Here is a 27,244-nt window from a genome sequence, read left to right on the forward strand (position 1 = left end):
TCCTATATCTTCTTGAATGTTATCTCATCTCATGCATTTGCTTCTTCTTCCCATTCCTAAAATATATTAAGCTGAATAAATTTCTCCACATGGTAAGTATGAACTGGTGTTCCAACACCCTTGTATGAAACCTCATTTTCTGTACAGCAATGCTTCCTATTGTTATTTCTCTCATTCTTTCTTTCAGAGGAAGGTCTGAATGTCAGTAACTCTGCAGGGCCCCCGTCCAAGTCTTAAAACTTGTCAGAGACTCAGGCCAGGCTCTGGATTATTCATTTCTCCTTCAAGGTTTTAGGTTCCAATAACTCCAGCATCTTTCCTCTGTTTGCTAAGAGTGCCAACTTCCTCTCGGACACTTCAGGATTCAGTTTTAGCCTTTTCAACATTCCGTCCTGTTTGAATAATTCTTCATATTACATTTTCTCTGCTAAAAAGACTGATGTCTGTTTTAATGGCGGAATCCCAACTGTTATTATTATGATTGATACCAGAAATTAGAGTTCTTTCCCACTCACTGGCTCACATGTGTCTTAGTAAGGTGGCTGATAACAGACCACCTGACCTGCCTTCTGAGAAATCTGTATGCAGGTCAAGAAGCAACAGTTAGATCCAGACATGGAACAAGGGACTGTTTCTAAATTGGAAAAGGAGTACGTCAAGGCTGTATATCGTCACCTTGCTTATTTAACTTATATGCAGAGAATATCATGAGAAACGCTGGGCTGGAGGAAGCACAAGCTGGAATCAAGATTTCTGGGAGAAATATCAGTGACCTCAGATATGCAGATGACACCACCCTTATGGCAGAAAGTGAAGAAGAGCTAAAGAGCCTCTTGATGAAAGTGAAAGAGGAGCACAAAAAACCTGGCTTAAAACTCAACATTCAGAAAACTAAGATTATGGCATCTGGTCCCATCATTTCATGGCAAATAGATGGGGAAACAATGGAAACAGTGACTGACTTTATTTTCTTGGGTTCCAAAGCCACTGCAAGTGGTGACTGCAGCCATGAAATTAAAAGATGTTTGTTCCTTGGAAGAAAAGCTATGACCAACCTAGACAGCATATAAAAAGCAGAGACATTACTTTGCCAACAAAGTTCTGTCTAGTCAAAGCTATGGTTTTTCCAGTAGTCATATGTGGATGTGAGAGTTGGACTATAAAGAAAGCTGAGTGCCAAAGAATCGATGCTTTTCAACTGTGGTGTTGGAGAAGACTCTTGAGAGTCCCTTGGACTGCAAGGAGATCCAACCAGTCCATCCTAAAGGAGGTCAGTCCTGGGTGTTCTTTGGAAGGACTGATGCTGAAGCTAAAGCTCCAATACTTTGGCCACTTGATGCGAAGAACTGACTCACTGGAAAAGACCCTGTTGCTGGGAAAGATTGAAGGCAGGAGGAGAAGGGGACGACAGAGGATGAGATGGTTGGGAGACATCACCAACTGGGTGGACATGAGTTTAGGAAAGCTCCAGGAGTTGGTAATGGACAGGGAAGCCTGGTGTGCTGGAGTCCAGGAGATCACAAAAAGTTAGACACAACTGAGCAACTGAACTGAACTGAAGGTGGCTAAGCTAGTTGGTAATTCCAGCTTATCTAAGTCCAGTGGGCACAGCGTCATCAATGTTGTAGACTAGTGTGTTCCTCTTTGGAATAGCAGGATGATCAACATCTCTGCATTTTATAAGTCTTTGAGGTCTTTTTGTGAAAGGCTTAAAGGACAAATTAGAGTATATCCTTGTGATTCTGTGTGTGTGTGTGTGTCTAAATCACTCAGTAATAATATTTGCTGAGTACCTACTATGTATCAGACTCTGAACAAAGGATGAAAAGATGATGTGACAAGAGGGCTGCCCTCAAGGAATGATGTTTTGTTTTGTTTCTGGAAGAGGCAGAAATAAATGTACACAGATAAACTGTAATGCAATCATTAAGTGGTATGATGTTGTAAAATAATCAGTGACATGCGAGTACTTTATATAAGAAGAAAGCTACCATTTATAGAAAAGATCCTTGAGAAGGGTGTAAATAAGTTATTTTGGAATTGGCTTGAAGCCAGAAATAGGAGTATAATCCAGGTCTTCTTGTTAGAATAGGATAACAAGCAGGATTCATTTTCTTTTTTAAAAATTAATTTTTTCTTTTCCAAGGTCTCTGTAATAAATTTATACTTGCTTTATAGTTTGAATAAATCTTGTGTTAAAATCCTCTCAAATAAAAGCCCTATCTTGTGTAATAGCTATGCAAGAATCCTCCTTCATACATAGTACCCAAAGCCAGGTGTAAGTAACAAAGGTTGTGATGATATTTGTGATGATGATAATCTGGCTTCACCACTTACCTACCAGTGTGATCTTTTGCGCTCTCTCCATTTCCTTAAATGGAAAATGGAAATGATAAGAATATATACTTAGTAAGATTGTTGTAAGAATTAAGTGCATGTTTTATAGTTTTCTATATATAGGTCTTTAGTTTCTTTAGGTAGATATAAGACCTATATATAGAAAACTATAAAACACTGATGAAAGAAATCAAAGAGGACACTAATAGATGGAGAAATATACCATGTTCATGGATTGGAAGAATCAATATAGTGAAAATGAGTATACTACCCAAAGCAATTTACAAATTCAATGCAATCCCTATCAAGCTACCAGGCACATTTTTCACAGAACTAGAACAAATAATTTCAAGATTTGTATGGAAATACAAAAAACCTCGAATAGCCAAAGCAATCTTGAGAAAGAAGAATGGAACTGGAGGAATCAACTTGCCTGACTTCAGGCTCTACTACAAAGCCACAGTCATCAAGACAGTATGGTACTGGCACAAAGACAGACATATAGATCAATGGAACAAAATAGAAAGCCCAGAGATAAATCCACACACATATGGACACCTTATCTTTGACAAAGGAGGCAAGAATATACAATGGAGTAAAGACAATCTCTTTAACAAGTGGTGCTGGGAAAACTGGTCAACCACTTGTAAAAGAATGAAACTAGATCACTTTCTAACACCGCACACAAAAATAAACTCAAAATGGATTAAAGATCTAAATGTAAGATCAGAAACTATAAAACTCCTAGAGGAGAACATAGGCAAAACACTCTCAGACATAAATCACAGCAGGATCCTCTATGATCCACCTCCCAGAATGCTGGAAATAAAAGCAAAAATAAACAAATGGGATCTAATTAAAATTAAAAGCTTCTGCACAACAAAGGAAAATATAAGCAAGGTGAAAAGACAGCCTTCTGAATGGGAGAAAATAATAGCAAATGAAGCAACTGACAAACAACTAATCTCAAAAATATACAAGCAACTTATGCAGCTCAACTCCAGAAAAATTAACGACCCAATCCAAAAATGGGCCAAAGAACTAAATAGACATTTCTCCAAAGAAGACATATGGATGGCTAACAAACACATGAAAAGATGCTCAACATCACTCATTATTAGAGAAATGCAAATCAAAACCACAATGAGGTACCACTTCACACCAGTCAGAATGGCTGCGATCCAAAAATCTGCAAGCAATAAATGCTGGAGAGGGTGTGGAGAAAAGGGAACCCTCCTACACTGTTGGTGGGAATGCAAACTAGTACAGCCACTATGGAGAACAGTGTGGAGATTCCTTAAAAAATTGCAAATAGAACTACCTTATGACCCAGCAATCCCACTTCTGGGCATACACACCGAGGAAACCAGAATTGAAAGAGACACATGTACCCCAATGTTCATCGCAGCACTGTTTATAATAGCCAGGACATGGAAACAACCTAGATGTCCATCAGCAGATGAATGGATAAGAAAGCTGTGGTACATATACACAATGGAGTATTACTCAGCCGTTAAAAAGAATTCATCTGAATCAGTTCTGATGAGATGGATGAAACTGGAGCCGATTATACAGAGTGAAGTAAGCCAGAAAGAAAAACACCAATACAGTATACTAACACATATATATGGAATTCAGGAAGATGGCAATGACGACCCTGTATGCAAGACAGGGAAAGAGACACAGATGTGTATAACGGACTTTTGGACTCAGAGGGAGAGGGAGAGGGTGGGATGATTTGGGAGAATGACATTCTAACATGTATACTATCATGTGAATTGAATCGCCAGTCTATGTCTGACGCAGGATGCAGCATGCTTGGGGCTGGTGCATGGGGATGACCCAGAAAGATGTTATGGGGAGGGAGATGGGAGGGGGGTTCATGTTTGGGAATGCATGTAAGAATTAAAGATTTTAAAATTTAAAAAATAAAAAAATAAAAAAAATTAAAAAAAAGAAGTTACATAAAAAATTTAATAGGTTTTATCTAAAACAGAAAACCTTTTTGTAAGGAAATAAAACCCTAAAGTAAAAGGCAAATAAAAATTATATAAAACGAAAAAAAAAAAAAAAGAATTAAGTGCATGAACACAGAGCTTCTAGAATAGTATCTAGCATATACCAAGAACTCAGTAAATAGTAGCAATAACAACAACAACAAAATAATTGCAGCTAGCATCCACTGAGCACTCCCTGGGTAGTAGGCACTATGCTAACCATCTCACTGGATTCTGTCATCTGCTCTCCCAGCCAAATGTAACTAAGAAGGATGAGAGTTTCATTTCAACTCCTTTAGTTACCCATATTCTCAGTCTGGCCTAAAAAAATCCTGTGGACAGAGGATCCTGGTGGGGGCCACAGTCTGAAGTATTCCAAACAGTCGGACACAACTGAGCAACTAAGCACACACATTCTCAGTCTTGCATTAAAAAAGTGGTAATTGTGCACAAGTATGAATAATTCATGATTCTATTAGCTACTCACGTCTATAATTCATTGTAGTCTTTCTCCTTAGAAAACAATAGGATAGATCACATTTTCACACCATGACCTTGGACCTTTTCCCCAAACTAAATAAAAGCTTTGGACTCTTCCAAGGCAGCACGGACTTGCTTTTTTTTTACAAGTTGTCCTTTGGAATTGGGACTGACTTCAGCATGGACCTCAATGAGTTAGCAGTCTCCCTTCAAGTGATCTAATTACCATTGTGGATATATCTCTACTCTTTTAGTGAGGCTTCAGCATTCCATGAAGGAGGAGGAGGAAGGGGGGTAAGAAAAAGGGAAGGAGGAAAAGGAAGAGAGAGAGAAAAAGAGAGAGGAAGGGAGGGAAGAAAAAGAAGGTGGGAAGAAGAGACGGAGGGAGGGAGGGATGGAGGGAAAGGACAGAGGGAGGGAGGAAGAAAGGAGAGGGGAAGAGGAAGAATGAAAGAAGAGAGAGAAAGAGAGGGAGAGAAGGAACAGGAAAAGGAAGAAAGGGCAGGAGAAGGGAGACAGAAACAAACAAAACCAGCTTTGAATATGTTCTGCACTGTGAGTCACAGGTGGAGGTACTTTTTAACCTTAAATAAGTTTATCTGTAACAAAACATTTCTTGTTCCTGGTTTATCCAGTTAAACCAGATTAAAAGGGACAGGCTCAAATGGGAGCTAGATGGAAAGAAACCATGAGATAAACTCTTGGCAATGTCTCCTATGAAGTGCCCGGGGCTCCTGAAGCTATATTTAGTCTTCTGAATCCAAGTTCACGTCATAAATACAATAAGGAAGAGGAGCCTGGTGTAACTGACAACGCAGGCTGCTAAGTGTCTTTGAAGGGTATAATTCACACATCAACACCAGTTATTCTTGTTTTTCTGCGTCATTCCCTCTTCAGGGACAATTTTAAATCATCTGTGGGTAGACAGTTCAGTCAACTAAAAGTAAATTTTTCAATTTTCATAAAATAAATCCTATACAAAGAAAACAGTGAGCATAAGAAAATGTTATTCTCCTCTTTGGGGTATTTTTCTTTCTCTTTGCTTCTTCCCTTAGCACAATAGATAAATTTATTCATCCCAGCACAGGCTGTGTGCTGAGACTCATAACTTCAGAAAATATTTAGCACCCAGTACAATATTCAAAGACTTTGTGATAAAGCCTAGGGATGAAAGGACAAGCAGCACTGAGCCCCTGGTCTCCAGAAACTTATTGTCTAGAGATGAATACGGATAAAGAGACAAACAGCATGGAAGTGCTAAGCCAGGGAAATTCTGAAGACAGAAGTACCAGGTCTGAGTACATATCACCATTGAGTGGGCGGAATCAGAGAAGGCCCCCTGAAGGTAACACATTGGTTGAGAGGGAAAGAATTTAATATCAGTCCTTTATTCAACAAATATTTATCAAGCGCTTCCCTGGTGATCCAGTGGTTAAGAATCCACCTTGCAATGCAGGGGACACCTGTTTGATCCCTAGTCCACAAAGATCCCATATTCCATAGAACAACTAAGCCCGTGAACCATAACTATTGAGCCCACACTCTAGAGCTGCTCTGCAACAGAAGAAGCCGCTGCAATGAGAAGCCAATGCACCTCAACTAGAAAAGTAGCCCCTGCTTGCCACAAGAGCCTGCACACCATAACAAAGATTGTCAAAAGTGAAATAAATAAACCTTTAAAAATTAAAAGCTAAGTTTATTGAGCCTCTTATCTACACAAGCACTATTATAGACCTTGGGGATACAGTAATGAATAAGACAAAAGCCCTGTTCTCAGGTAGTTTATTGAGAGAGACTGATAGTAAATAAGTAGATAATGAATATATACTATCACTTTAGATACAGATAACTACTAGAAGAAACCAAAGCAAAGTAAGGAAATAGAATTTCTGAAGAAATAGAAAATAATGAGACAAATAAAACAAAATCTATTTTGTTTAAAAACTGCAATAAAAAAGAAAGAAATGGAAAGTCAGGAACAGCCACTTTAGGAGACATTCAAGTACAAATCAGTAAAGTGAGGAAGCCAGACAATGGACTCATTTTTTTACATTCTCTTTTTTAAATTGAAGTATAATTGATTACAATATTATGTAAGTTACAGGTACATAGTATAGTGATTCACACTATTTAAAGGTTATACTCTATTTATAGTTATTATAAAATATTGGCTCTAATCCCTGTGTTGTAATACAGTAACAGATAATTGGCTCTTTATAGCCAAATGGTGCCTATAAAAAGCAAGTATGAAACCTCTGTGGAGTGCAGCACTCAACTTGTGCTTCCCACATGTCCAGGGGCTTAGCTGGATGACTCTGCTGATCTTGGCTGGGCTCCATCACAAATTGGGAGTGGAACCTGCGTGGCCCCCAGAAACCGAAGGGGAGCGTGGCCTAAAAGTAGAGGTGCGGGCAGGAGCCAGGTTCCTGCAGACGAAGAAAAGTATCTGAACTTGACTTAACATGTGACGGGAAGCTCTTGGGGGCTTTTGAGAACAGAAATGCCATGATGTGTCTATTATTTCTGAAACATCACTCTTATTGTTACAGGATGAACTGTAGTAAAGGAAGAATGAAAGTGACCAGCTAAAGGATCTTTATGATAACCTGGCAATAAATTTTGGTGGCTGGACAGACTCACAAATACAGAGAATAAACTAGTGGTTATCAGGGGGGCAGGGAAGGAAGGCGTTGGGGAGGGGGTGGGTACAGACTGTTGGGTGTAAGATAGGCCCAAGGATGTGTTGTACAACATGGGGACTACAGTCAACATTTTGTATTAACTGTACATGGAAAGTAACCTTTAAAAATTATATAATTTGTTTTTTAAATCTCTGGTGGCTTGAACTATGGTAGTAAAGGCAGAGGTGACAAAAATAGCCTGAATTTTTTTAAATCTTTGGAAGAGACACCTGACAGATCTTAGAGGTGGGCTGGAATTGAGGGAGAGGGATGAGCAAAGTATAGGGGTAGATTATGAAGGCTAGACTCCCCGGTCAGCCCCATAGCAACAGAGAGGGGGTTTCTTTCTTAGCCCTTCTGGACAGTTGTCCTGAGAGGTGACATTGCTCCTCACAAGGGGGGTGTTCCTCACCCCAGACTGCCAGTAGGAACACTGAGTCCACACCCAGCAGACTCTGGGTCAGGGATTAAACCCTGTCTCTATAGTCTCTGTGGAACTACTTCGCCTGAGTCTCAACTTCCTCTTTACAATGGAGTCAATCACTGAGAGTCCAAACTGCTGGCAAAGGTGTGGAGCAACAGAAATTCTCATTCACTGCTGGTGGGAATGCAGTGAAGTCTGGAAGACAATCTTGCAGTTTCTTTAGAAGCTAAGCATGCTCTTGGACTTCCCTTGTGGTCCAGTGGTTAAGAATCTGCCTGCCTTCCCTCTGGGGCTTGCCTGGTGGCTCCGACGGTAAAGAATCCACCTGCAATGCGGGAGATCTGGGTTCGATCCCTGGGTTGGGAAGATTCCCCCAGAGAAGGGAACAGCTATCCACTCCAGTAGAGCATACTCTTGAACTTCGCTGGTGGTCCAGTGGTTAACAATCTGCCTGCCTTCCCTGGAAAACTGTAAAAATCACCTAGAAGAGTTCTTTGTTCGAAAAGATAGAAAGTTTTGGGAAGACAGAATTATGAAGTTGCCTGGAAAAATGGCAGAAGGTAGTGGAACAAAACTTCAATGAAGTTCTCAGTGAAAATGAAAAAAAAAAAAAAAACAACAACGAATCCCCCTGCCTTGCAGGCCAGTGCATCCCTGGTCCAGGAAAATCCCACATGTGGCAGAAGAACTAAGCCCAGGAAGTGGCTGTGGCGAAGTCCAATCTCAGCCTCAGGCTGTCAGAGGAATTATTCAGAGGACTCTGAGGTCAAGCCCAGGAGGTCAACTACCAGGATGGCTCTGGAGCCACACATGACTGAGAGGAGAATGCAAACACAAAGCCCGAGATCAGAGGTGGACATCCCACCTCCAAGAGCCCCAAAGCTAGGGGACAGCAAGGACTTCCCTGGTGGTTCATAGGTTAAGAATCTGCCTGCCAGTGCAAGGGACAGATTTAATCCCTGCTCTGGGAAGATTCCACATATCGTGGGGCAACTAAACCCATGTACCAAACTCCTGAGCCTGCGTGCTGCAGCTACTGAAGCCCATACATCTAGAGCCTGTGCTCTGCAACAAGACAAGCCACCACAATGAGAAGCCTGCACACTGCAACTAAACAGAAGCCCTTGATCATTGCAACTAGAGAAAACCTGTGCACAGCAACGAAGACCCAGGGCAGTCAAGAATAAATATATATATATTTAAAGCTAGGGCACAACAGAGAAGAGAGAATACAGAGTAAAGGTTGAGCACAGGTCGACAGAGGGAGAAAAGCTCAGGCTTGGCTCAAGGCAAACTTCTTGACTGCGGGGTTGTGGCTCTGTGTCTCTCGCCAGATCTTCAGCTGGGCACATCCTATCTGGGCTGAGGCAGGGCCTCTTATGGCCAAGAACTGCTTAGATGACTGGGATGTTTGCATGGATTTGCCAACGGAACAGAAATGGGTCACTCAACACTGTGGCGGGGTACCTCTGCTAGAGCAGGGAACGTGGAGAGGCCCCTTGGAGAAAGCAGGGGCCAAGGAGCTCCAAGCAGGACTGTGCAGAGAGGAGCTGGAGATGAGCCCCTCGGTGAATGGTATGTTTCTCAGGGCTGCCAGGTTCCGCTTGAACCCACCATGATTCTCTCCCCTCGGTCACAAGTCCACAGAGGGCCCTGTGCAGGCTTGGAAGCACGTGAGAGACAAAAGCACAGCCTTCCCTTGGCTCCTCTTCATGGTCAAACTTCCTTTCCATTCTGAGTGCATTCTTGTCCAAACCAGGAATAGGCAGGAATCCATTTTTAAATATACCGAGCCAGGAATTTGGCCTTTCACTCAGCTGTTTCTTTGGCAGAGTTCTTCGATGCATTTAGCATCTACCCACTCACTAGCATCCTGGATCAATTTACTTTCTGACTGTGGTGTGGATGTCTCAGAAGAGGGTCTGTCACAATAGCTCAATTCCACTCATTCAAGTACCTGTAACTGAGTTTACGCTAAGTCACTTCCGTCGTGTCCCACTCTTTGTGACCCTACGGACTGTACCCTGCCAGACTCCTCTCTCCATGGAATTCTCCAGGCAAGAGCACTGAAGTGGGTTGTCATGCCCTCCTCCAGGGGATCTTCTGGACCCAGGAATCAAACCTGCATCTCTTGCACCTCCTGCATTAGCAGGTGGGTTCTTTACCACTAGTGCCACCGGGGAAGTAACTGGGTTTAAGTGAAGTGAAAGTCACTCAGTCGTGTCTGACTGTTTGCAACCCCATGGACTATAGAGTCCATGGAATTCTCCAGGCCAGAATACTGGAGTGGGTAGCCTTTCCCTTCTCCAGGGGATCTTCCCCACCCAGGGATCAAACCCAGGTCTCCTGCACTGCAGGCAGATTCTTTACCAGCTGAGCCACAAGGGAAGCCCAAGACCAAGAATACTGGAGTGGGTAGCCTATCCCTTCTCCAGTGGATCTTCCTGATCCAGGAATCGAACCAGGGTCTCCTGCATTGCAGGCGGATTCTTTACCAACTGAGCTATCAGGGTTAGCTGACAGTTATTGAGGTCTTTCTAAATCTCCTAGAAGCTTTACTTCATTCAATTCCCACAACAATCTTAAATGAAAAGAGGGATTTTTCTCCTCCTCAGTTCTACTGATGAAAAAAATTGAGAACCAAGGTCCCACTGAGAATAAGCGGCAGAGCTGAGATCCAAATTCATATTAAATATTTAATTATGACCTTGAATAAGGAACTCTAGTCTAAACATGACATTGAATAAGGAATTCTGGTCTAACTTCAGCACTGAACTAGGAATCTGTTCCAAGATGTAGGTTCCATCTTCAACTCTGAAATTCACTATCTACTGGGAAAGTCACTTGCTGAAAATAAGTCTATCTTAAACTTATTTAAAAGCTTTCAGTTATAATAAAGACAGGGATATAGGAAAGAAAGTGTTAAGAGGGAGAGAGAGAGATTGGGGCTTAACTGGAGGGGGTCAACAAAGGAGATGACATATAGGTATTTACATATACCATACTTGCAAAATTGCAGAAGAAAATCAGAGGCTGTCACACATGTTGGGTTTCTCTGGTGGCTCAGCAGTAAAAAAAAAAAAAATCCTCCTGCCTGTACCTGTCAGTGAAGGAGATGCAGTTTCAGCCCCTGGGTTGGGAAGATCCTCTGGAGAAGGAAATGGCAACCCACTCCAGGATTCTTGCCTAGGAAATCCCATGGACAGAGGAGCCTGGCAGGCTACAGTCCAGGGGGTGGCAAAGAGTCAGACATGACTTAGCAACAGCATCACGTGTTAGGTTACATGAAAGTGGTTACTGCAATCACTGAAGTGGAGAGACTGGGACAAGACCTCAGGCATGACAGAGGATTTGGACATTATTTTACAGGCACCAGGGAACATGGCAGGGTTTAGGGTAACATAGGGGTGGTAATTTATCTGTGCTTTGCTCAGTCCCAAAGATATCACTGGCACAGAAGCTGGGTTAAAAATTCACTTTCCAATTCTTCCTTGGAGAAACTGAAACAGTCAACATTGTCTCCTTCCCTGAAAAAGGGCAAACAATGTAAACTATATCTGATATTTTTCAACAAAACAGAAATATAACCATGATTATATTCCCGGGCGAGGCTCTGAAGCTAGACCTTTACAGAAATAACCACAAAAGTCACAAGAAATGAGATACGTGTGACATGCCTTACAGCATCAGTTTTCAAAATGACATAAATCAATTAAGGAGCATAAGAATCCCACCCACCCACAGCATACTCTGCAGAGTGTGGAGAAAGGGGTCCTGCAGGCAGCCAGGCAAAGGAGAAGCTTCCTTAAAAGACAAAGAAGCACAGAGTGTCCTGAACTGCCAGGGTCCCTTCCTTAATTTCATCATCAGTTTTTTAAATATGCAATTTATCCAACATCTGCTCTGAGCACTGAAGAGTGGAAAGAGGTCTGTGAGCCACGCAATTTTGTTGAAAAGATGGACAAAATTCACAATCACAGACCAGTAACCCTCACTAGCCATCACTTTAGTGGCCATAAAATATACCCACGTGAATTATTGTGTTAGTCAAAAAGTTCATTTGGATTTTTCCATAAGATGGGATAGAAACCCCAAATGAATTTTTTGGCCAACCCCAATACTTGACAGCCCAATGTTTAATCTTTAATATTAATATTTAATAATTCAATACTTTGCCCACCTGATGCAAACAGCCAACTCATTGGAAAAGACCCTGATGCTGGGAAAGATTTGAGGGCATGAGGAGAAGGGGGTGACAGAGGGTGAGATGGTTAGATGGCATCACTGACTTCATGGACATGAGTTTGAGCAAGCTCCAGGAGATGGTGATGGACAGGGACACCTGGTGTGCTGCAGTCCATGGGGTCGAAAAAAGTCAACATGACTCATCAACTGAACGACAACTACAACAAATACTTAATTGCTGTTAAAGCATAACCATTCCCCTATCCTGAGCATTTAGATTGGTCCTAATCTTTTGAACTACTGCAAAACTACTGCCATGATTATCTTTGCTCATTTTGGTATTTCATAGTTTTAGGAGTAGCCGCATTTGCTGTGGAAGGTTCAGATAGCAAAAATTTTAGGCTTGGTGGGGCATGCAGTCTTCCTCCTCCTTTTTCTCCTCTTTCCTCTTTTAATAATTTTTTAAACGTGTACATCCATCCTTAACTGGGTGGTTATACAAAAACGGTCCTCAGATTGAATTTAGTCCCTGGTCAACCCTGCATTACATTCTCAGAATTCCTCGGCCAAAGGATAGGGTCATTATAATGTCATTTACATGCACTAACAAATGCTTCTCCAGCAGCATGTACTGTTTGCCCATGCTGTCCAACAATGGGCATTATTCTCAGTTTGGGGTTTTTTGCTAAATATCACTTATATTTTCATTAAAGAAAATTTGCCAGAAATTCTTATCATTTCCATTTTGCTACAGCTTTTAAGAGTTTGGAAGTGGAGCCCATGGCCCCAGAGAAATAAAATGCCTCCTTCTGCCATCCTTTTAACTGTATTGTGGAGAGGCAACCTAGCCAAATCACAGAAGGTGCCATGTCATATCAGACCCTCAGTGCCCTGAGGATGTTACATTCCATGACTAGCCTGTGGCCTTTTGAAGCTGTGTAAAAATTAGCTTTTCATTTGAGAATTATCCAGAATATGTCAAAGGAAGAGACCATTTGAAACCTAGAGTTTGCCTAGGATTAAAGTTCATCTTGAGTCAAATTTATCCTCTTGGCCTCAGGGGTGATATTAATCTCACGCTTGCTTTATCCAGTGAAGCAAGAAATTCATCCTGGCCAGCGGCAGGCCTGCAGCCTCCATCGCAACAGCAGTCAGGAGTTCAGAAAGGACCCTGTGGGGAAAAGGGGAGGAGAAAGACCACCACGTCTGCCTTAAAGGAACCCTCTTCCTTGAATTCAATGTGTAAGAACTGCTGTGTGTGTTTGTGTGTGCTCAGTCACTCAACTGTACCTGACTCTTTGCAACCCCAAGGACTGCAGCCCACCAGGCTCCTCTGCCCATGGGATTCTCCAGGCAAGATTACTGGAGTGGGTTGCATGCCCTCCTCCAAGGGGTCTTCCTGACTCACCTGTGTATCTTGCATCTCCTGCATTGGCAGGTGGGTTCATTGCCACTGAGCCAGGAAGCCCTGTATTCAAGTGTAATTTCTGCAATCAACTTACAGGATGCTCTAGTTTTCTTCTTGCAGCTATTTAGGCAAAATAAACCTTCTCCCCCAACATCACAGTTGGGGCAGCCTGTCTGCTGTTTATCAGATTAATCTCAGTTCAGTTCCATCTCTCAGTCGTGTCCAACTCTTTGCGACCCCATGGACTGCAGCACACCAGGCTTCCCTGTCCATCTCCAACTCCTGGAGCTTACTCAAACTCATGTCCATCGAGTCGGTAATGCCATCCAACCATCTCATCCTCTGTCATCCCCTTCTCTTCCTGCCTTCAATCTTTCCCAACATCAGGTTCTATTCCAATGAGTTAGTTTGCATCAGCACTGGAGCTTCAGCTTCAGCATCAGTCCTTCCAGTGAATATTCAGGACTAATTTCCTTTAAAATTGACTGGTTGGATCTCCTTCCAGTCTAAGGAACTCTCAAGAGTCTTCTCCAACACCACAATTCAAAAGCATCCATTCTTCGGCATTCAGCTTTCTTTATAGTCCAGCTCTCACATACATGACTAATGGAAAAACCATAGCTTTGATGGACCTTTGTTGGCAAAGTAATGTCTCTGCTTTTTAATATGCTGTCTAGATTGATAGCTTTTCTTCCAAGGAGCAAGCGTCTTTTAATTTCATGGCTGCAGTCACCATCTGCAGTGATTTTGGAGCCCCCCAAAATAAAGTCTGCCACTGTTTCCACTGATCTTGGGGCCCTCAACTGTCAGAAGCTTGAAGCAGGATCTCAGCTCCCTGACCAGAGATTGAAGCCAGGCTGTGGCACTGGACTTAACCACTAGACGACAAGCTCAAGCCAATGGCTGGTGACAAGGCCCTGGCTTGTCTGCTATGTATAAATGAATTTCAATAGAGACAGAGGGTAGTGAAACAAGTAAGGTGTTTATCAGGAGGAAAAACAGCTCAGGTGGATAGATTCATACCCTTGTGGTAATTTAAATCACTTATACGGGACATGTCTTCTGGTTTCCCTCTGGCCAACCATCTTGCTTTGCCTGGTTCTGAATCCATACTTGGTATAATTCAGGGTCCTTCCCTGCGTATGTGTGCAAGATGGATTGGATTCCAGCATAGAGGACTATGGATAGGTTGATACCACATATTATGGGGTGACACTCCTTCCCTTCTTGGCCTGCAGGGACATTTGCTGAACACATGTACATAGGAAGGTCTCCTTGACCTTGAAAATGAGAAATATGTGATCTCTTTATCTCTTACCTGGGCAGGACTCAGTTCCTCTTTGTTCTTGCCATTATCTTCATCTTAGAGTCTGTCCACAGGGGACATATTTCAGCTGCTCAGCCTGGGGCCCATCTATTTCCTCCCTAAAGATAATCCAGAAGAAAAAGCAAGACCAGCATTGATGGAGCACTTTTGGGGTTCCACACCCTGTCCTGAGCATAGATGGGATGCTGAGGCTGGTGTAACATACCTATCAAAGTCACACAGCTGGCAGGTAACAGCATCAGGATCTGAATCCCAAAGTTCCACATCCAAATAAGACCTTGGGTACCTTATTGATCAACTCAGAGATTCTAGGTGCTAATGTCAAGAGTTTAGAAAGTGGACTATGTAAAGAGATTAATCTGGCCTTAAAGCTGAGAAAGGGACCCTCCCCTTGCTCCCATGCAGGTCTGCCTTTCCTGATTCCCCTGAGGCACCAGTCCCAGCAAGGCTGATAGACAAGCTTCCGCAGGCAGAGTTAGAACTCCAAGTCAGCCAAATTGTCTGTTTTATATATACTTACCTTTTGCTTATCTTATCCCTTGGGAACATGGAGATACTTTTAATGTCAGAAGAAACAGAACTGGACTTCCCTGGAGGTACAGTGGTTAAGAATCTGCCTGCCAATGCAGGGGTCACAGGTTCGAGCCCTGCTCCAGGAAGATTCCACACACCTCAGGGCAGCTAAGCCTGTGAGCCCCAGCTATTGAAGCCCACGCTATCTAGAGCCTGTGCTCCACTATGAAGCCACCGCAACAAGAAGTCCATGCACCACAACTAGAGGGTAGCCCCCGCTTGCTATAAACGGAGAAAGTCCTCACACAACAAAGACCCAGTGCAGCCAAATATAACAAACAAAGAAATAACAATTTTAAAAAGAAGGAAAAACAGAGCTGAGAGTTTTTCCCCAGCCATGTCAACTCTGGCTCTGATCATGTAATCTCAGCAAAGAGGAACGACCCCACCTCCTCACCATCCCCAAAACACCTTCCTAGACTCTCCCCTTCCTGATTTCCATAATGATTTGTTTTCAATAAGTTCAGTTCAGTCACTCAATCTAGTACAACTCTTTGTGATCGCAGGGACTGCTGCAGGCCAGGCTTCCCTGTCCTTCACTACCTCCCGGAGTTTGCTCAGACTCATATCCATTGAGTCAGTGATGCCATCCAACCACCTCATCCTCTGTTGCCCCTTCTCCTCAGGGTCTTTTCCAGTGAGTCAGTTCTTCGCATCAGGTGGCCAAAGTATTGGAGCTTTAGCAATGGCGACCCACTCCGGCGTTCTTGCCTGGAGAATCCCAGGGACGGAGGAGCCTGGTGGGCTGCTGTCTCTGGGGTCGCACAGAGTCGGACACGACTGAAGCGACTTAGCAGCAGCAGCAGCAGCTTCAGCATCAGTCCTTCCAATGAATATTCAGGACTGATTTCCTTTAGGATTAAATGGTTGGATCTCCTTGCAGTCCAAGGGACTCTCAAGAGTCTTCTCCAACACCAGTTCAAAAGCATCAATTCTTTGGCACTCAGCTTTCATTATGGTTCAATTCTCACATCCATACGTGATTACTGGAAAAACTATAGCTTTGACTATACTCCTAAGTCATAGCATCTGAATAGGCTTGTTCTCTGAGGTCCCCAAGACCACCCTCAGGGTGGATGCTTCACTAGGACTCCCAAGGATCAGAAGCTGTGAGAGTGACAGTTAGAGTTTATGGCTCTAAAAGGACAGAAAACAAAATCAGCAAAGGGAAGAGGCATGTGGGGCAAAGTCCGGGAGAAACCAGGTGCAGCCTATGTGTCCCACTTGATGATGTCACATGGGAACACCCTTAATTCTCCCAGCAAAGATGGGCACAACACACGCTAAGTGCTGTCAGTCAGGGATGTTCCCCAACCTAAAGTAAAAAGACAGGCTTGTAGGACTTCCTGGTGGCACACTGGATAAGAATCCACCTACCAATGGAGGGGACACGGGTTCGATGCCTGGTCCAGGAAGATTCCATGTGCCACGGAACAACTAAGCCCATGCACTGCAGCTACTGAGCCTGTGTGCTGAAGCTACTGAAACCTGTACTCCTAGAGCCAGCGCTCTGCAACAAGCGAGGCCACTGAAACGAAGAGTAGCCCCTGCTCCCTGCAACTGGAGAAAGCCCATACACAGCAATGAAGACTCAGTGCGACCAAAACTAAATAAATAAAAATTAAAAAATAAATAGAAAGGGTACGTGAGCCCCAGTGTTCAAAAAAGACAGGTGTTTACCATCACTCCCATTGTCTGGATAAACTGTCATGCTGTAGTTGCGTAGCCCAGCCCTTAGGCATGAAAAACACTCTTATCAGGCAGAACATTCCAAAGGCTCAGAGGTTTTCTCCCTAGAGCCAGCCAGCTCTGGAGGTGAGCTTTTTTTAAGAAGGTGCAGGGTTTGAGCAATGCAGACCTGCTGAGTTAACCCTTTCTGTACAAGTCGTGAGAAAAAAAGAGAAAGATCTTCTCAAAAGAATTTATCTCCAACATTAAGGGATAAAATGGGAAAATAGGGGGACTTTGCTGGTGGTCCAGCAGTTAAGACTGTGCTCGCAGTGCAGGGGGCCTAGGTTCCCTGGTCAGGGAGCTAGATTCCACACACCACAGTGAAGATTCTGCATGCCACAGTTAACACTGTTGCAGTCAAATAAATACATTTTTAGAAATCTTTTAATAAAAAAATTATTTTTAAAAAAGGGGAACAGTAGGAGCCTAAATCCTCATGGATTTAGTGGGAACCCCCTGAACAGAATTTTAACCTTAACCTTAACTTCCACCTGAAGGTAAGGTAAGGTAAGGTGAAGTCACTCAGTTGTGTCCGACTCTTTGCGACCCCGTGGACTGTAACCTACTAGGCTTCTCCGTCCATGGGATTCTCCAGGCAAGAATACTGGAGTGGATTGCCATTTCCTTCTCCAGGGGATCTTCCCGACCCAGGGATCAAACCCGGGTCTCCCACACTGGAGGAAGTTCAAATGTGTTTACTTATGGAATAAAGAATTAGTAGCTCTATCTGCTCTGAAGACACTCACAGTCCTGAAGTAGATGTACCCTTTTGTCGATGTGTGGTCACGTATCTCTGAGCCACAGTGTTCTCTGTCCCTGTATCATCTGATGTCATCCGTTAATGCTGCGGAGGGACAATGCAGGCAGTTTCACAGGAGCTGACATCTGAACTGGGGCCCAGATGGTGACCGAGAATTGCCAGGTCAACAGTGAGCAGGATGCTCTCAAGGCAGGAAAGAGCTTCCTAGGGTATTCGGGTTAAGGGTCAGGCACATATATTAGAGACTGAAGAGCTTCAAGCATTGGGGGTTTCCAGACTGTCATACCAATAAGGTTACTCTTCTAAGTCCTCTCTGTAAGGTCAAGTTTGTAAGGCTTATTTTTACTGGGTAGTTTATGGCAGTTTCCCAACCTTTTTACGTCATGGCACTCATAAAAGATGATCCTGTTTGGTTCTCAGACTTCCTTTACAATTTATGCTCATTCTAATTCTTATTTTACTACTTTTCAATTTATTAACAGGAGCATGAGATGAAAAAAATCAATAAATGGACAACCTTTACAGTTACCATCATGAAATACCCTATTCTCTTTTATGCTGTCTTTACTTCCTTCCCTACACATCTGTCCTAAATTTTTAAAATAAATTGCCTTTCTTGTCCCTTATGAGTTATGTCTTAGCTAAGTCTACTGTGAAATATAATTTATTGGTAGCTATCATTCCCAAAGCAAATACCACCTTCTGCCTCAGCAAGCTTCTTTGGAAGGTGTTTTTCCATTTCCGTTATGTCCTCATAACTTTGTTTTCACATCAGTACAGATCTCACATGGTATCTAAAACTCTAGTCAACTCATTTTTTGTAGCAGAGGGCAAAGGAAAGCTAAAGGATTGAGGGGCACCAGCATATCACTATTTTCTATTCCAGGAGTTAGAAAAAAATATCAGAAAGGGAAGTTCTATTCTAACAAAAAAGCCAACCTCTGTAATAATTACATAGCAGAGTCATACATAGTCTATGTGACACAATTAAAAACACAAAAAGTGCATATCTTTAGACAGAAGTTAAATATATATATTTTAGGAGGCTGTTCTTTGTACAACCACATCTATAAACCATTAGATTCTCTCACGTTGCTGGTAAGAGCTGACAATGGGTTTACAACTCAGATGAATGACGTCAATATAAAGTTCAGTCACTCACACAAAAAGTATTGAATTAAGACTGACTTGGAAGTGTAATAGGTTAACTTCTGGTCCCAAATCACTTGTTTTCTTTCCTTGTTTCCTCTTTCCCAAGAAATTAAACATACCATTATGGTACCACCACCAAGTACTCAGTTTTAACCCTGGTCACTTTACTATTATCACAGGGACAACGGCAGCCAATTAGTTGCCATATTGAATTTCGCTTATTGTCGTCCAATCTCATTTAGCAAACATTTATTGATATTTTACTGTGTGTCAGGGCCATAAAGAAGGCTGAACACCAAAGAATTGATACTCTCAAACACTTGAGAAGACTCTTGAGATTCCCCTGGACAGCAAGGAGGTCAAACCAGTCAATCCTAAAGGAAACCAACCCTGAATAGTCATTGGAAGGACTGATGCTGAAGCTGAAGTTTCAATAATTTGGTCACCTGATGAAAAGAGATGACTCATTGGAAAAGACCCTGATGCTGGGAAAGACTGGAGTCAAAAGAAGGGGGTAGCAGAGGATGAGATGGTTAGACAGCATCACCAACTCAATGGACATGAATTTGACCAGACTCCTAGAGATAGTGAAGGATAAGGAAGTCTGGCATGCTGTAGTCCATGGGATTGCAAAGAGTCAGACACAACTTAGCAGCTGAACAACAGTAACAACAGGCACTGATAAGCATTCTGGGTACCTATCTGCAGACAAAGTAGACACAGAAGTGTCACCTGAAGTGTTGGGACCCTACTGTGCTTCAGAAATAGAGTAATTTAATGCTATTTCTGAATAGTATCAAGAATTGTAATGAACTGTACCAAGACAACACAAGAAATAGTATAAACTCTCTTGATGAAAAATGAGCTATTCTGGTGACATACTCTAGAAATGAGCAGACTGCTTGCTGGCCTAATGATTCTCTTAAGATTCTTCAAAAACATTCCCATCTGGAAGTGTTAAGAAAACTCTTTTTATTTTTTTGGCCATACTGTGTAGCTTGTGGAACCTTGTTTCCCCAACCAGGATCAAACTGGGGCTCATGATAGTGAAAACGCTGAGTCCTAACCACTGGACCACCAGGGAACTGCTGAAAAATATACTTTCTTAAAGGGGGAGGTTTCAGGTTCTAGTTTGATAACTATAGGTTTCCTCCATTATGCAAAAGCAGGGTGTCTTGTGAAAGTTTTTGTAAGCCATAATGGCATAAATGCAGAGAAGCAGTTACCTTGGGACACATGTTGCTCACAGATGCACAAATAAACGGAGATAAAGCACAGGTACTTATACACACAGTTCAAAGCTATGGCAGCTTGATGCTGAGATGCTGGGTGTAGCTCCGCAGAAGGAGCTCTGTGGCACCACTCTCCTGCTCAGCATGCCTGCTGCCTCTGTAGCAGCTTCCCAGGAAACACACATGCATGCCTGTGTGCTAAGTCGCTTCAGTCGTGTCTGACTCTGCAACCCTATGGACTGTAGCTTGCCAGGCTCTTCCGTCCAAGGGATTCTCCAGACAAGCATACTGGAGTGGGTTGCTGTGCCCTCCTCCAGGGAGCTTCCCAAACCAGGGATCGAATCAGAGTCTTTTTTAAGTCTCCTGCATTGGCAGGCAGGTTTTTTTTTACCACTAGTGCCACCTGGGAAGCAGCTCTCCACGAAACACACACAGTATCCTATTTTTGTTTTTTGCCTTTTTTTTGTAAAATTGAAAATCCTCTTCAGATTCATTTTGGATATCAACAACAGGAACTAATAAAGGTCTTTTGTAAAAGCTAAGTGGTGTAAAGCAAACTTTTGAAAAGTGAGGGATACCTGTATGAGAAATTGTGTCAGTGACTGTAAGTCTTTAATAGTACCTTTAGGAGATTCAGAAAAGCAATCTTCTCTGTCTCTCTTTCACACACACATAAACACACACACACACACACACACACACACACACACCCAGATCTCAAGGACTGTTCATAGCTGCAAGTGATAGGTCTGGTCTACAAATATTTATACTATTATACTAAAAATGACAAGTACCCTGGGAGGCACAATTATAAAACAAAGGGGTTTTAGAGGAGGAAGTTCAGTTGCTCAGTCGTGTCTGGTTATTTGAGACCCCATGGACTGCAGCACACCAGGCCTTCCTGTCCATCACCAACTCCCAGAGTTTACTTAAACTCATGTCCATCAAGTTGGTGATGCCATCCAACTATCTCATCCTCTGTCATCCCCTTCTCCTCCTGCCTTCAATCTTTCCAACATCAGGGTCTTTTCCAATGACTCAGTTTTTCGCATCAGGTGGCCAAAGTACTGAAGCTTCAGCTTCAGCATCAGTCCTTCCAATGAATATTCAGGACTAATTTCCTTTAGGATTGACTGGTTGGATCTCCTTGCTGTCCAAGGGACTTTCAAGAGTCTTCTCCAACACCACAGTTCAAAAGAATCAATTCTTCGGCACTCAGCTTTCTTTATGGTTCAACTCTCACATCCATACATGACCATAGGAAAGACCATAGCTTTGACTACATGCACCTTTGTCAGTAAACTGATGTCTCTGCTTTTTAATATGCTGTCTAGGTTTGTCATGGCTTTTCTTCTGAGGAGCAAGCATCTTTTAATTTCATCTTTTAATTTTCAGAGGAGGAAGGTAGGCTGGAATAAGAGAGGAGTCATGAAAGTGACACTCGAGCTGGGTACTAAAGAATAGAGCTCCAACATAGGGAGATGGAGTAAATAACATTTCCAGTAAAAGGAAAAAGCAGAACAAGCAACAGCCAAGAAGAGTAACACATCAACCTGTGGAAGGGTGGGATGCGTGGCTTGGAAGTCAGATCATGGAAGGTCTTAAAAGTCAGAGTGAGAAGTTGCATCAGTAACCACTGAAGCAGGGTAAACGTTTAGTACAGGGCGGCAAGCCCATGTGCCATCAGTGAGGGTAGGCGGTTATAACAGTGGGAGCTGCCGAAGTCTGCAGGGCACTGCCCCCGCCTTCTGCTGATTCCTGAATGCAGACATGCAGGCCCTCCCTGCGTGGCCAGTTCTTACAACTTTCCAAGCAAAGCAAAGCAAACAAAAGGGAAATCTAATTTTTGTACGAAATCACACAATTGATTCCACTATACAGTGAGGGCCAAACAAAATTTGTATGCAGGCTCAGGGTAGCCTGTGGCCCCCAACTTGCAAAGCTGACATGTTGAGTGGATGGTAATGCTATGTTTCTACTTCTTAGCAGACTACTCTCCCGATCAGATTTATTATCTCATTACTTCTTCTACATAATTAATTGTGTGTGTAACTCTAAAAGGTGCTATACTTTTCCACTCTCTGAAGGTAACCTTGATTATACAAATCCTGACCCTGCTGATGGTAGCCCACAATTGTTTCATGTATCAGGGTAGGCTCACTGCTATAATAAACAAGCCTAAGAGTTCAGGGACTTAACATCAGAGACGTTTATTTCCATCACACGTAACAGTCCAGTGTGACTGTTCCTGCGTGGTTGGCTTTCCCAACAAAACTTTCTTAGGTTCCTTCCACCTCATGGCTTTGCCTTCTCTGGATTCTGGCGTATTTTGCTTCGGCTATAAACCGGGAAGGATGAGAGAATGGAGTTACACGTGGGAGTGTTTCAATAGCCAGACCTGCACGTGGGCATATGTTACTTGGACCCACATGCCACTGGTCATGATTCCATTATGGATAAATCAAACTTCAGGAAGGGTGGGAAGTGAAGTCTAGCAGTAAGCCCAGGAGGAAACACAAAATGACTTGGTAAATGAACATCTCGTCTCTACCATATTTTCCAAGCAGTGTTTTGATTTCATCCAGCACTGGTCCTTGACTCAGAACCAAATGGAAGGTTTTATTTCATGCTGCTGCTGCTAAGTTGCTTCAGTCGTGTCCGACTCTGTGCAACCCCATAGATGGCAGCCCACCAGGCTCCCCCGTCCCTGGGATTCTCCAGGCAAGAACACTGGAGTGGGTTGCCATTTCCTTCTCCAGTGCATGGAAGTGAAAAGTGAAGGTGAAGTCGCTCAGTCATGTCTGACTCTTAGCGAGCCCATGGACTGCAGCCTACCAGGCTCCTCTGCCCATGGGATTTTCCAGGCAAGAGTACTGGAGTGGGGGGCCATTGCTTTCTCCTTTTATTTCATAGTTAGCTATAAAAAAAGATTGAAATGACAAACTTTAACTGAAAGCAGGAAATGTCACATAATTCAGTGATTTTTCTAGATTATTAATCTCTTTTATTCACATTAGCCACAAAATGTATTGCACTTCTGTTCTCCTCTTTCCCCTAAAACACATAAGATATTCCAACTCCAAAATTCAACAACACAACCTTGGTGATTCACTCTTTATCTGTATTCCAAGAGTTGCCCTTCTTCCTGCTCCCATAATGGCACCCTTTATCTAAAGTGCACTCAATATACTTCACTTGTATCATTTAAAAGGGTGAAAAACATGCTTGAATGTCATTAGGCTTTTATTTCATATCAGGAAACAAACTCATCAAATACTTTCATGAAATTTAAGATCTTTGATCAAGACAAGGTTTAATTAAGCAAATGACTAGCACTGGGACCTGATCAAAGCATAAATGTCAATGTAATGATAATTCTTTCCTCTTCTGCATAGTGAATGGTTTAGACTACTAGCTCAGTTAAACGATCCCATCTAATTCTGACATTCCATCCATTTCAAAGAGCAAGTTCATGAACCTTGTCAGTGGTACATTCAGAATGGGTATGAAAGCTCCTAGTTCCTAGTCCATTTTGATGCTCTAAACATAATCAAGACACTTAGTCTTATGGCTCAGAACATCCTTAAGCAGTGAGCGATGGCCCACCTGTGTGCCCGGAGAGACTGATAGATGAAAATCATGTACAGAAGTTTTAGAAAGAATAAGCAATTATTTCCATCAGTTCAAAAGTTCACAAGAGTTTAACTTATATTTGAATAGCATTTGGATGGTTGCCTCAAAAATTCAGTAATTATGCTTGTAAGATTTTGAATACAGAAAGCACAGAGAGCAGAGAGGGTATAAATAAAATATAAGCACAGGTAACTCTCCCTAAATGAGTCTGATCTTTAGTTTATGATTTGTCATTCTTGAGCTTCTTTGCGTGTAGGTAAAAATTTAAATTTTCTTGCAACTTAATTTGCTGTCTGCTCTTACATTTTTAATGAAGTATTCAACTAATAGAGGAAGTATGTACGCATTGTCTTTACCATTATCATCATATAAGATATTTTAAGTAGAACATAACCGATTTTATTTTTCTTATGTGCCTTTGTTTATTCACTTGCATATCCATTGTTTCACTTTTAGCTTTTAATATTATAATTAGCTAAACTGACTCAGTAAAAGATCATTAAAAATACAATTCAATAAATAAAACTGCTTATTTTTAAAACCATGAAAATATAATCATCATGTATAGATTCTCCAAAATTATTTTATCCTACATAAGGCTTCCTTGGTGGTTCAGATGATAAAGAATTTGCCCACAATGTGGGAGACCTGGGTTCAATCCCTGGGTCACGAAGACCCCCTGGAGAAGGGAATGGCAACCCACTCCAGTATTTTTGCCTGGAGAATTCCATGGACAGAGAAGCCTGGAGAGCTACAATCCGTAGGGTCACAAAGAGTTGGACACAACTGAGCAACTAATACACATACACACATAAGTGAAAGTAATATTTATACTTCAAGACATTTTTAGTTTATTAAATGGAAATTAACATTTTACTGCTTCCAATATTGACTGCACTCATTTTCAAAATTACATTTTTATAATTTTTTAATTTAAATTTATTTATTTTAATTGGAGGCTAATTACTTTACAATATTGTATTGGTTTTGCCATACATCAACATGAATCTGCCACAGGTGTACACATGTTCCCCATCCTGAACCCCTCCCACCTCCCTCCCCAAAATTTATTCTTGTGTCATTCTTAAAAGCATAATAGCCAAAATTATTTTTTAAACTTAATTTTTGATCATAAACCTCTTGCTGGATCATGGAAAAAGCACGAGAGTTCCAGAAAAACGTCTATTTCTGCTTTATTGACTATGCCAAAGCCTTTGACTGTGTGCATCACAAGAAACTGTGGAAAATTCTGAAAGAGATGGGAATACCAGACCACCTAACCTGCCTCTTGAGAAATCTGTATGCAGGCCAGGAAGCAACAGTTAGAACTGGACATGGAACAACAGACTGGTTCCAAATAGGAAAAGGAGTACGTCAAGGCTGTATATTGTCACCCTGCTTATTTAACTTCTATGCAGAGTACATCATGAGAAACGCTGGACTGGAAGAAACACAAGCTGGAATCAAGATTGCCGGGAGAAATATCAATAACCTCAGATATGCAGATGACACCACCCTTATGACAGAAAGTGAAGAGGAGCTAAAAAGCCTCTTGATGAAAGTGAAAGAGGAGAGTGAAAAAGATGGTTTAAAGCTCAACATTCAGAAAACAAAGATCATGGCATCTGGTCCCATCACCTCATGGGAAATAGATGGGGAAACAGTGGAAACAGTGTCAGACTTTCTTTTTTTGGGCTCCAAAATCACTGCAGATGGTGACTGCAGCCATGAAATTAAAAGACGCTTACTCCTTGGAAGAAAAGTTATGACCAACCTAGACAGCATATTCAAAAGCAGAGACATTACTTTGCCAACTAAGGTCCGTCTAGTCAAGGCTATGGTTTTTCCAGTGGTCATGTATGGATGTGAGAGTTGGACTGTGAAGAAGGCTGAGCGCTGAAGAATTGATGCTTTTGAACTGTGGTGTTGGAGAAGACTCTTGAGAGTCCCTTGGAATGCAAGGAGATCCAACCAGTCCATTCTGAAGGAGATCAACCCTGGGATTTCTTTGGAAGGAATGATACTAAAGCTGAAACTCCAGTACTTTGGCCACCTCATGCAAAGAGTTGACTCACTGGAAAAGACTTTGATGCTGGGAGGGATTTGGGGCAGGAGGAGAAGGGGACGACTGAGGATGAGATGGCTGGATGGCATCACGGACTCGATGGACGCGAGTCTGGGTAAACTCCGGGAGTTGGTGATGGACAGGGAGGCCTGGTGTGCTGCGATTCATGGGGTGGCAAAGAGTCGGACATGACTGAGTGACTGAACTGAACTGAACTGAACTGAAACCTCTTATAAGTCCATTATTTTCCTTCACATTTATATAGTCTCAAATTTCACAGATATTTTTCCACAAGAGAGTAAAAATGCTTTTTAAAACTGGAGGCTCCATAAATTCAACAGATTTCTCTCCCTCCAGAAAACTTCATAAAAGAGTTTAAATCACTAATAAAGCAATATGAGAATTATCTTACACTTGCAACTGAGAGCTCCCATAGTTCTTCTTCTTCAGCTTAAATGTCTTCTTTACTGCAAATTATTATCAAGTAAACATGCTGGCATCTTTCTACTAAACATCCACTATATACAAGATTCACAGTTTAAATATGCTCAAGAATAAAATAAGAAGCACAGTTCTTTCCAAAATTAACGATCTCAGGTGTAGCTCATAAAGCTAGGTTTAAGGTCATGCTAACAACTGCAAAAGCCCACACTAACTCACAGAATTGCAGACAACCTCCATGAAAACACTCAATATTCTCCAAAGCAATGAGGAAAAATGACCACTTTTGAATAATACTGTTGGTTACAGAGGACATGCCAAAGACATGAAAACAACTTTGTCTAATCTAGAAGATAGTTACATCATAAACATATCACCTCATATTAATCTACTGTTATTAGGAACTGTGCTATTAAGCTCTAAGAGATAATCTTACATTATTTATTCTGTAAAGTAGCAAATCAAAGTGGAAGTGAAAAAGTAATAGTAAATTAACACTTTGAAACAAGTAAGTTATGATGGAAACACAATGTAAGTTATGCACTGACTACACAGATGCAAGATTTACTCAGTTGGATTCAGTCAATATGTGAGTTTATTCACAAAGGACTGATCAAAAGTAAAAGTACATCTGAATTCCATATTAAATAGCTGGCTTGAATTCCATTATCAAGTAGTACTATCAAAAAGTGAATCTAATTCGGCCCTGGTTATTACAGTTCTTTCCAGTTTTAGCTGTATGTGACAAAATAGATTATCACCGTTGAATACCACAGAACATTGTTGAAGGTCAGGATTTCTCAAGAGTTAAAATAAGG

The 27,244-nt window shown here is 42.0% G+C and overlaps 1 pseudogene; it reads right to left on the minus strand.

Moving 5' to 3' along the window:
- Positions 1 to 17,978, minus strand: part of LOC114113159 (proteasome subunit alpha type-2-like) — a 35,425-nt pseudogene extending 17,447 nt beyond the window's left edge.
- Between the last annotated feature and the right edge of the window lie 9,266 nt (positions 17,979 to 27,244).

The sequence above is a fragment of the Ovis aries genome, chromosome 2, assembly GCF_016772045.2.
Source record: "Ovis aries strain OAR_USU_Benz2616 breed Rambouillet chromosome 2, ARS-UI_Ramb_v3.0, whole genome shotgun sequence".
Taxonomy (NCBI): Eukaryota; Metazoa; Chordata; class Mammalia; order Artiodactyla; family Bovidae; genus Ovis; species Ovis aries.